Source organism: Pocillopora damicornis, chromosome 5, assembly GCF_964200805.1.
Source record: "Pocillopora damicornis chromosome 5, jaPocDami1.2, whole genome shotgun sequence".
Classification (NCBI taxonomy): Eukaryota; Metazoa; Cnidaria; class Anthozoa; order Scleractinia; family Pocilloporidae; genus Pocillopora; species Pocillopora damicornis.
The window spans coordinates 12613119-12622297 of NC_142674.1; the positions used below are offsets into that span (position 1 = coordinate 12613119).

At 39.9% G+C, this 9179-nt stretch overlaps 1 pseudogene across 1 annotated transcript; it reads left to right on the plus strand.

The window, feature by feature from the left end:
• The first annotated feature begins 3738 nt into the window (after positions 1 to 3738).
• LOC149045339 (NACHT, LRR and PYD domains-containing protein 3-like) lies at positions 3739 to 8825 on the plus strand (annotated as a pseudogene). The gene is made up of 2 exons (XR_016187110.1): positions 3739 to 4644; positions 6324 to 8825. The product of XR_016187110.1 is annotated as an NACHT, LRR and PYD domains-containing protein 3-like (transcript).
• Positions 8826 to 9179: the final 354 nt, after the last annotated feature.

Consider the following 9179-nt stretch of genomic DNA (forward strand, 5'->3'; position numbering starts at 1 on the left):
GGCGATTTCAGGCTGAACGAGGAAAAAAAAAAAAGGAAAAAGAAAGCCGAAATTTAAACCCAGGCCTCACTGCCTGGATAATGATACAAAAAGGTTAAATTCGAACCTTTCATATCCCGATAAATCTCGATCTTAATCAACGAGGCCCTCGCGAAGGCTACAAACCATTACACTTGTCAAAATTAGCCCCAAAGTTATTGTTTTTGCCATTCTTTGTGCACAGCCACCTGATTTCACATGACATCATTTGCAAGAAAGCTGTGATATGATTGGTACGAGAAAACGCTGTGATTGGTGTGAATGACTAAACGCTGTGATTGGTGCAAGACATCCGAATGTTGTGATATCATTGGTGTGAGATATAAACCCTTGTGCGGCAATCTGATTGGTGCGAGATACAAACCCAAATGCGGTGATAAGTGAGAGCAACATACCATTTCACTCTCTAACAGAGTTTTTTTTTAGTTTTTATTTTATTTTTTTTTTTTATTAAGGGCCTGCCAGAAACCGCAACGGACACACAAGGAGTGTAAAATGTTCGCATTTCGGAATATTTAGCTTTGTAAATCGGCCATATTTCGTTTCCCAAACTATTCCGTATAACGTATGAAGTCAACGGTTCCTCGCGTAACCTAACACCGCGTAAAACAACGCGTGACGCTTTCATGAATAAATATATGTGTGTGTCCGAGAATTAATCTTTCGTCTTTCTCGAGATGTGAGCTTGGGACGCCTCTGCTCAAACTCCTTAATTGCAAGCGCAACAAAAACCTCAAGAAACCTCACCCCAGCACCCCGGGGTTGTAAGATTGTATGTAAACGTGTTTTATTTTTCGACCACGGCTAGGCGGGTTACCTCACCCCACCTGGGGTCCCCCATCTCTATGTCAACAGGCCCTAAAAAATACTCGAAAATGCAACAACGACGCCTGTTCTGTAGTCTGCGTCATTTACGTCAAAGGTATCCATGGTTACTGTAGTTCTAGTCTTTCCATGTCACGCAGTCCGACACGCCAAAACAATCAGAAGCAAAATTTCACCCAAAACCTGCGGCAAGTGGAGCTACTACTCTGTGATGAATGTGTCCAGTAGAAAGTCAATCTCCATAGAAGCGTTAAGATGTGACGGAAACTATTGATAGCGCAGAGCAAAGGTTAGTGTTTGGAAACTGCAAGAGTGAGTTCACCGAATACCCCTCCTTGAAATTGTCTGCGTCATTTGACGATGAAATCCGCTCGAGTACGAGATTTCATCTTAGGCCGCAAATGGACAAACTTTTATCTCAACCAACTTTTTTCTATTCTGATGACTGCTGAGACATCGAAGCCTGACTGACCTAAATTAACGCATGTTGCAGGGAGCTGATAATATAACCAGGTGAAATCGTTATGCTTCCATGACCGCAAACCAATTGCAAGTGGGCCTCCGAGTGAGAGCTCTCAAGTCAACCTTTGGAGATAAGAGTTTGTAGATTATTCCATATTGAGTCGGGTTTCAGTTTGAATACGTTCTTTTTGTCTATTACAACTTGTAATAGACACATCGTTACGACCTCAAGTGAATCTACGCTGCGCTAGCAAGCATTTTACCTTCACGACCGTCTTTATTTTAGCCCGCACACAGGCTGAATTGACCATTAAAAGAAGTCACTAAGGGTGAAGAAAATGGCTCATACAGTCGAACGATCGATTAAATCTTACCGAGTTTGTCGAAATCATTCGACTAAAATCGGTTCATGTGGTTGCGCAACGATTAAAATCGAAGTCCTGGTATAGTCCTGATACGCGACAGATCACTCACAAACACGACACGATTAGAAACTAAAAATAACAATACGGGTAAAATTTCCGCACAGCCCCATACTATTGTTAAACAAATCTGTTTTCCCAATGGCAATGTATTGTTTTAGTCATTGTTTTCTCTATTCAAGAACTGAATGCATAATGAAGTATGGGGCTGTGCGGAAATTTTACCACAATACGTTTTGGATCACACAAGATTGCAGTATTCACCATTTGTGAAAAAATCGCTGAGGTAATTTTTAGCTCATGCCAAGTCAATTTAACGGTCCTTTTATGTCCTTTTATGTTTATATTGTTATTTTTAGTTTCTAATCGTGTCGTGTTTGTGAGTGATCTGTCACGTATCAGGACTATACCAGGACTTCGATTTTAATCGTTACGCAACCACATGAATCGATTTTAGTCGAATGATTTCGACAAACTCGGTAACCATTTGTATCAAGGCTATCTAATGCGATTGCATCGACCCCATCGCCTGACGAAGACAAGCAGCAAGCGGTCTAAACGTCGCGGTCTACATCCCAAGTGACTACATCGTGAGACAAACGATTAAACAATTTATCATAAACTTAATCTAGTCATATGTTTACTCTTATATCCGTGCGTTTTTGGGCTTCGATAATATTTCAAATGATAAATTGATTTTTTTCTAAGGAAATTACTCAATACGTATGTTATTATCCTAAGACATAATTGTCAACGGAACCCGATTTTCGCAAAAAATGCTATCGATGACATTGATAAACATAAAAGGACATCAAACTGGTTAGATATTCATCACCGATAAATGATGTTATCCTCACGACAACCTTTTTACTTTCAGGAGATAAATTGTGTACATGTAACTTATTCTACAATTCGATTGCCACCTATTATGTGGGTAGAGCCTCATGAGAACGAAGTGGCAGCAGATAAACAAGTGAAGCACAATACAGCGTGAACGGGGGAAAAAATTGCACGAGGTGCTGTCAGTGAACATTGTACACAGAAAGCTAAGAATTAGACTACCGTTAAATTGACTTGACATGAGCTAAAAATTACCTCAGCGACCTACATCTGAACTGACTACATCGTGAGACAAACGATTACACAGTTTGTTTTTACTTACCATCACGATGAACGATAACCTCCTTTACGATGTAGATCGAGTTTAATTCAAGAATTTTGCCATGTGAGAGATTATTCAGCGTTAATTGATTTCCGGTTGATTTTTTGCGATAAGTGACAGATGATTGAACAATCGGATCACATTATATATTTAAAAATGAGAGAGACCGGAGCGTGAGAGAGGGAGGGAGGGAGGGAGATATCAAGTTGATTTCATAAATAAAACGCGAAGTTTCGGAACATAGCAGATTCTTTAGTCTCATTTCCGACACAGTGGCACCTCCGACGGGACTCGCGAAGCATGGAGGAACCAACCAAAGAAGCAGAGGCTAAATTGCAAATGTTGCTGTAAACTAATAGAAAAATAGCAGATTTTTAGTCTCATTTCCGACAGCCACAGGTTAAACAAAAGAGAAGTGTAAAGGAGTATGATCATACGGATTGTTTTGGTGGAATTCCGAATCCGAAGAAATTCTTTTTTCCCAGATGCGATCAACCTTTATCTTCTCTTTACTTTATTTCAATATTTGAATACATTGCAAAACACGCTGGTGATTGAAATTAGGAAGCTATCAGCCAAAAACCCTGCAATGCTGCCCTAAATTCCCCTACTTTACGTGTATGGAAAGTGCGCCGGCTAAAAGGAAGGAGTTCTACTCGGATCTGTAGAAAAGGCCAGTTTGATTTTCACACTAAGTGAAACGGCCATATGTCACGCTTTTTTTTAAGTCACGCAAAAGCAGATTCGAGAAGCATTTGCAAGCAATTTTAAAAGAGAAATCAGTACTCCAGAGGTACTCAAAATCAGTTTAATGCAATACCCTTGGTGACCTTGAGATATAACGAACACTTTTGCAAATGAAAATATTTGTGCGAGTCAATTGGTTTTGAAATCGAATATCTTATTCATTCTTTCAGTGCTGGACCTGGGAGACTGACGAAAAAGCAGCAAGCAAATTTCTTGGTTAAAAAGTCATATACCTTTTCTTAGTAACGATCCGGTATTTCTTCATGGCCACCGCTGCAGCACCTTCGTTTCATTCGTCAAAAGAGACAACCAATTACGCCCGGCTGTGCAGGCTTCTGGTGGATGTCGGATCAGATGTCCTGAGAGAAGCATTTGAAAAGAAGCGTCCAACCGGTAACCTAGACACAGTTTTGTCCAGTCCTCCAGTCCATACAGTGCTACAATCACTGAAAAAGAAAGTGTTAAATCACCTACAATGGGGCAAACTGTATCCTGCTGTCAGATCCTCAGTTTCATCGAAGAATTTCGATATAACTCTTCTTATGGTCTTGCTGAGGAACATTTGTGGTCTTGCTCCTCCAGCGACAGGCTGGGATACACTTCCTCCTGCCACAGACACAACCTTCGAGGCAGATATCGTTCATATCAAGTGCTACAGAAACACAGTTTATGGTCATGTCAGCAACTCCTCAGTTGATGACCCAACATTCAATCAATACTGGCAGGACATCCAAGATTCATTGGTGAGACTAGGAGGAACTGGTTATCGAAGTGCCATTGATGATCTGAAGAAGGAATGCATGGACCCTGATTTCGAAGAACACTACAAAGAGCTTCTTAAACAGTGCATCATGGATGAAGTCAGCATCAAAGAAAAATTGGATGAAATTGGTAAAAGCCTACGTGAAATGACAGAGCAGTTTGGTAAAAGCATGGATGAATTAAAGGAAGCAATCGTTAACCCTATAAAGAAAGCAGAAGACAAAGGTATTGTGTATTGACGGTAAAATCTATGCACGGCCTTTTGATCTTTCTTGAGAAAGGAAACTTGAAGAGGAAGATTGAAGGGCCTCTGATCAGAGGGTGATAAGGGTGATAAGCAATTTAACAATCAGTTCATTTTAGTATTATAGAATGCCTACCTTTAACAAGAGCTCAAACTCAGAAATATCTTCCACTAGAACTGACCCCTTTCTCTCTGACCCGAAATTGGAAAAAAGACCAGGTGTTGGCTTTTCCATGAATTTTTTGGGTGATAAGCGAGTTATTTATCTATTTTTTTATTCCTCATGCGAGGAGTAAAGAGAACTCACAGTTCAAATAGATTCCCTGCCAAGGTTATTTGCACCAAAAAAACTGCAGTAAGTCCTACAGTATTTGCCTGGTCGGGTTCGTCGAAAGAAAGAAATGGGAAAAAGCTAAAATTCTTGATGAACTGGAGACGACAGGAAGCATTCTCTCCACTAAGTGTACTAAGGCCTCTGGCGTAAACACACACACAAAAAGTTTTCTAAGTCAAAGCTAGTTCCTCCCGTACCACAAATTCCTGGAACCGCTACCGAAATGGGTCGGTTAGTGCTGGTAATCACATGATTTAGAGTAAAAGTTAGGATGAAACAGCGCCAGCAAATTTTTCAAAAGCGAACAAATTGCGCGAGCCTGTCGGGCGAGAGCAATTTTTAGTATTTAAATAAAATTTACAAGTGCTGCTTTATCCCGAATTGCACGAAAAAAAAACATGCGAATACTTTTTAATAATACAAAAGCATAATATGACTCTTTTTTCCTCTTTAGTTGTTTCTTTCTTTCCTTTTTTTTTTTCCATGTTATGGCTCGCTGGTTCGGCCGCTTGCCTTTACCTTGTACTGGAGTAGTCAGGCTTTTCCCCAAAAATTTGGGTCGAGATTTTATACTCACCGTCACGAACAATCGGATTTTTGCACTCTTAGTCTCTTAGGTATCGGTCGACAGCAATAATCAGTACAAGAAAGATATCCCACGCCTCATGTAAGGTAATCCAGAACAGTATTAGATTCTGGATTCCACGCTGTGAGTGCTGGATTCCGGAATTCCGGAATCTTCCTCGTCTTTCCTACAAACTATTGCGTGAAATTCCACAAGAAGTTTGTTAAGGGCCTCCGATTCAAATTTTTTCAATGCACAAACCTTCTAGACTTTTGGCCAGTTGTTTGTGCTTTGTTTTGTATTTTATTTTTTGCATTCTTCATCAAACTCTGGATTAAAAAGATTGTTACCTTCCCCTAACCTCTCGGCTATTTTATTTTGTTACGCTTTTGACTCTCCTAGCAATCAAACTGTTTCATCTGTCTACGATCAATTCCAACTTTCTGCGCTGTTTGGGATTAATTAACGTGTTCTCATCTAATGAGCGTTCTGAAATGTTTGCAGGCATATTATTAAGAATGAAATAATTTACACCAACCCCTTGCTACGCTTTTTCAATTGGTCTGTCGGAATTTGGTGTCAATTAATTGCGAACGGATTCGAGATTAACTTGCACCTTTGGAAAGCCTAATTAAAGCAAAACTCAGCGAGTGTGATAGTCAATGAAACAATCGCGTTTCAATGACTCTTCGTCGAGCATTGAAAAAGTTAGTACATGAATAGTTTATTAAAATAAATGGAGGTAACGGTTTTCTTTTCAGCTGTAGCAGAATACTCCGATGCGTTAAAAGAATCAATAAGAAGCCAAACCGAGTACCTCGCTAATGCCTCACCGGCCATGTCCAATGTGAGAAGAGATCACATATTCACCAACATCCTCATGCAACATGGAAGAAAACCAGTCGAGGATCTTGATGTGAAAAGAAAAGAACGCCTTCGCCAGTATGGTCAAATTGGTGGAAAGCAAATTAAAAGCTCTCAAGAAATTTTCATCCCAACTGACGGAAAACAACCTGAATCTGTTCTTATCACTGGAAAGGCAGGCATTGGTAAAACACTGTTTTGTCAAAAGGTGATCAGAGATTGGGCTGACAACAAATTGTTTCGATCCGGAGCAAATGCAGAAGTACCTGATTTTAAGTTCGCATACTTACTTACGTTCCGTCAGCTTAATCTACTTGGGGGACAACCCTGTTACCTTGGAGGATATCCTAAACCGATCCTCAGTGCTAGACGACCACTCAAACATCGACGACTCTATATTTGTGTACATTGTTCATCATTCCGAAGAAGTTTTGATTATAATCGACGGGTATGACGAGTGTTCACACCAAGAGTACATTGCTAGTGATTCAGATGAAAAGTACCCAAATAACGCCAAAAAGAAAATGCCAGTAGCAGCACTGTGTGCCAAGCTTATCAAAGGAAAAATACTGTGAGGTTCAGTCGTCATGATCACGTCAAGACCGGATGAATCTGACAAAATAAAAGCCAAAGACATCTATTTTGATAGATACGTTGAAATTACAGGATTTTCCGAGCCACAAGTAAAAGAATACATTGCAAAGTATTTTAAAAACAACGACCGAATGAAAAATATTGTAATTGACCACATTACAAAGAATGTCAATCTTATCAGCTTTGCCCACATTCCTGTGCTGTGTTTTCTTATGTGCTCCTACTTTGAATATACTCTACAGCAATCAAAGAATAATAATCCTCTCCCGGTGAAAACAAGTGACCTTTATGATGAAGTGGTCAACATGTTCGTGCAAAAGCACGATAAAAAGAAAAGAGCCTCTCCCGAAGAGACTCTGGATGAATTATCAGAGCTGGCTGCTCAACTACTTCTGGAGAGGAGGTTTCTTTTCCTTAAAGAGGATTTGAAAACTCTTGACTTACACGAGTTTGAAAGGCTGTGTGGAAGCGGTCTTCTTCATTGCGGTCCTCCTTTCAGAAAATCTTTTTCTACGACGACTAAACATTTTTTTTTTACACACTTGACTGTCCAAGAGTACTTAGCGGCTCGTTGGTTTGTAAAGACAAGAACAATCCCCCCAGACATGTGTCTACAGAAGTAGTTCTATTTATGTCGGATATTTTGTCCAAGCAAAAAGACAACGAATTTGTGGAAAAGTTGATTATCAACAAATTTCTCAGCAACGACCTATCAGCAGATGAATGCACAAGGGGGCTTTTAATTTCTAAATGTCTCCTACAATACGAAGACATCAAGTTTGCTAAGGGAATAGTAAGGAGATTTCACGACATATTCTGCATACGTAATGGACGTTTTGATCTTTCTCGCGTCGGGATGGCGTATGTGGACTGCCCTGTTGTGTCTTTTACATTACATGTTTTTGGTGCGCTCAATGCAGAGGAGGAATCTGAATGGAATAGAATCACCACGCTTGAACTGAGTGGTGGGGAGGTTACCGATGCCGGCATTGCCAGTCTTTGTCAAGAATTACAGGCACCAACATGTAAAGTCACCGAACTTCATCTGGGTCATGATCATATCACCGATGCCGGTGTTGTCAGTCTTTGTCAAGCATTACAGGCACCCACATGTAAAGTCACCGAACTTGATCTGGTTGGTAATCAGATCACCGATGCCGGTGTTGCTAGTCTATGTCAAGCATTACAGACACCAACATGTAAAGTCACCGCACTTAATCTGCGTGGTAATCAGATCACCGATGCCGGTGTTGTCAGTCTCTGTGAAGCATTACAAATACCAACATGGAAAGTATGGAGAGCCATTTGTGCCAAAATTATCACTCGTTAGTGATGAAACTCAATCGTTAGAGCTATCAACAAATCGTGTTTTAAAATCAATTTAGTCTCCGCTCTAAAAAATGTTCAATCATTAGCCCTAAGCCTCAATCGCTTGTGTTGTTCCACCAATCGCCGTTGTAAGACTCCAATTAAAAGCGCCAGTTGTAAATCGCTGGTGTTCTGAGACAGATCGATAGCGCTTAATATCAATTATAGGTTTTAATGTCAGTCGATAGTGTTAAACGAGTATGGCTTGTGTTATTTGTAAAATACAGAAATTGTAACTATGCCAATCGTCAGTGCTGCCACCAATCGTTTGTGATAAGTACAAATCGCTACCGCAAAACATCAATCTTTAGTGCTAGTATCGACTTATTATCGATTCTAACTTGAACCAGCTTGTTTAGCAAAGATGAACCAATCAAATCTTGCTTACTTTCTTGCAATCTGATAAGGGACATTAAAATCCAAAAACATATTTTAAATAGTTCTTTTTTCATACTTATAAATGCCAGGCTATGTCAAGCATTGCAGACACCAACATGTACAGTCACCGCACTTAATCTGCGTATAGTATCAGATCATCGATTCCGGTGTTGTCAGTCTATGTTAAACATTACGGACACCAATATGACAAGTAACCACACTTTGACAGAGATGGGTGTTTACACAATCCTGATGTTAACCTGGATCGAGTAAACGACATCATCAGTTTCGTGATCAGAATACTTCATGATTTTTTCCAAATTTAACTTTCTCCGGAACTAATGCAAACATTTCACAGGGGAATTCTCTATTATGCTTCTCAAGTTCAAAGAGGTGAAAACTTGATTACGGAG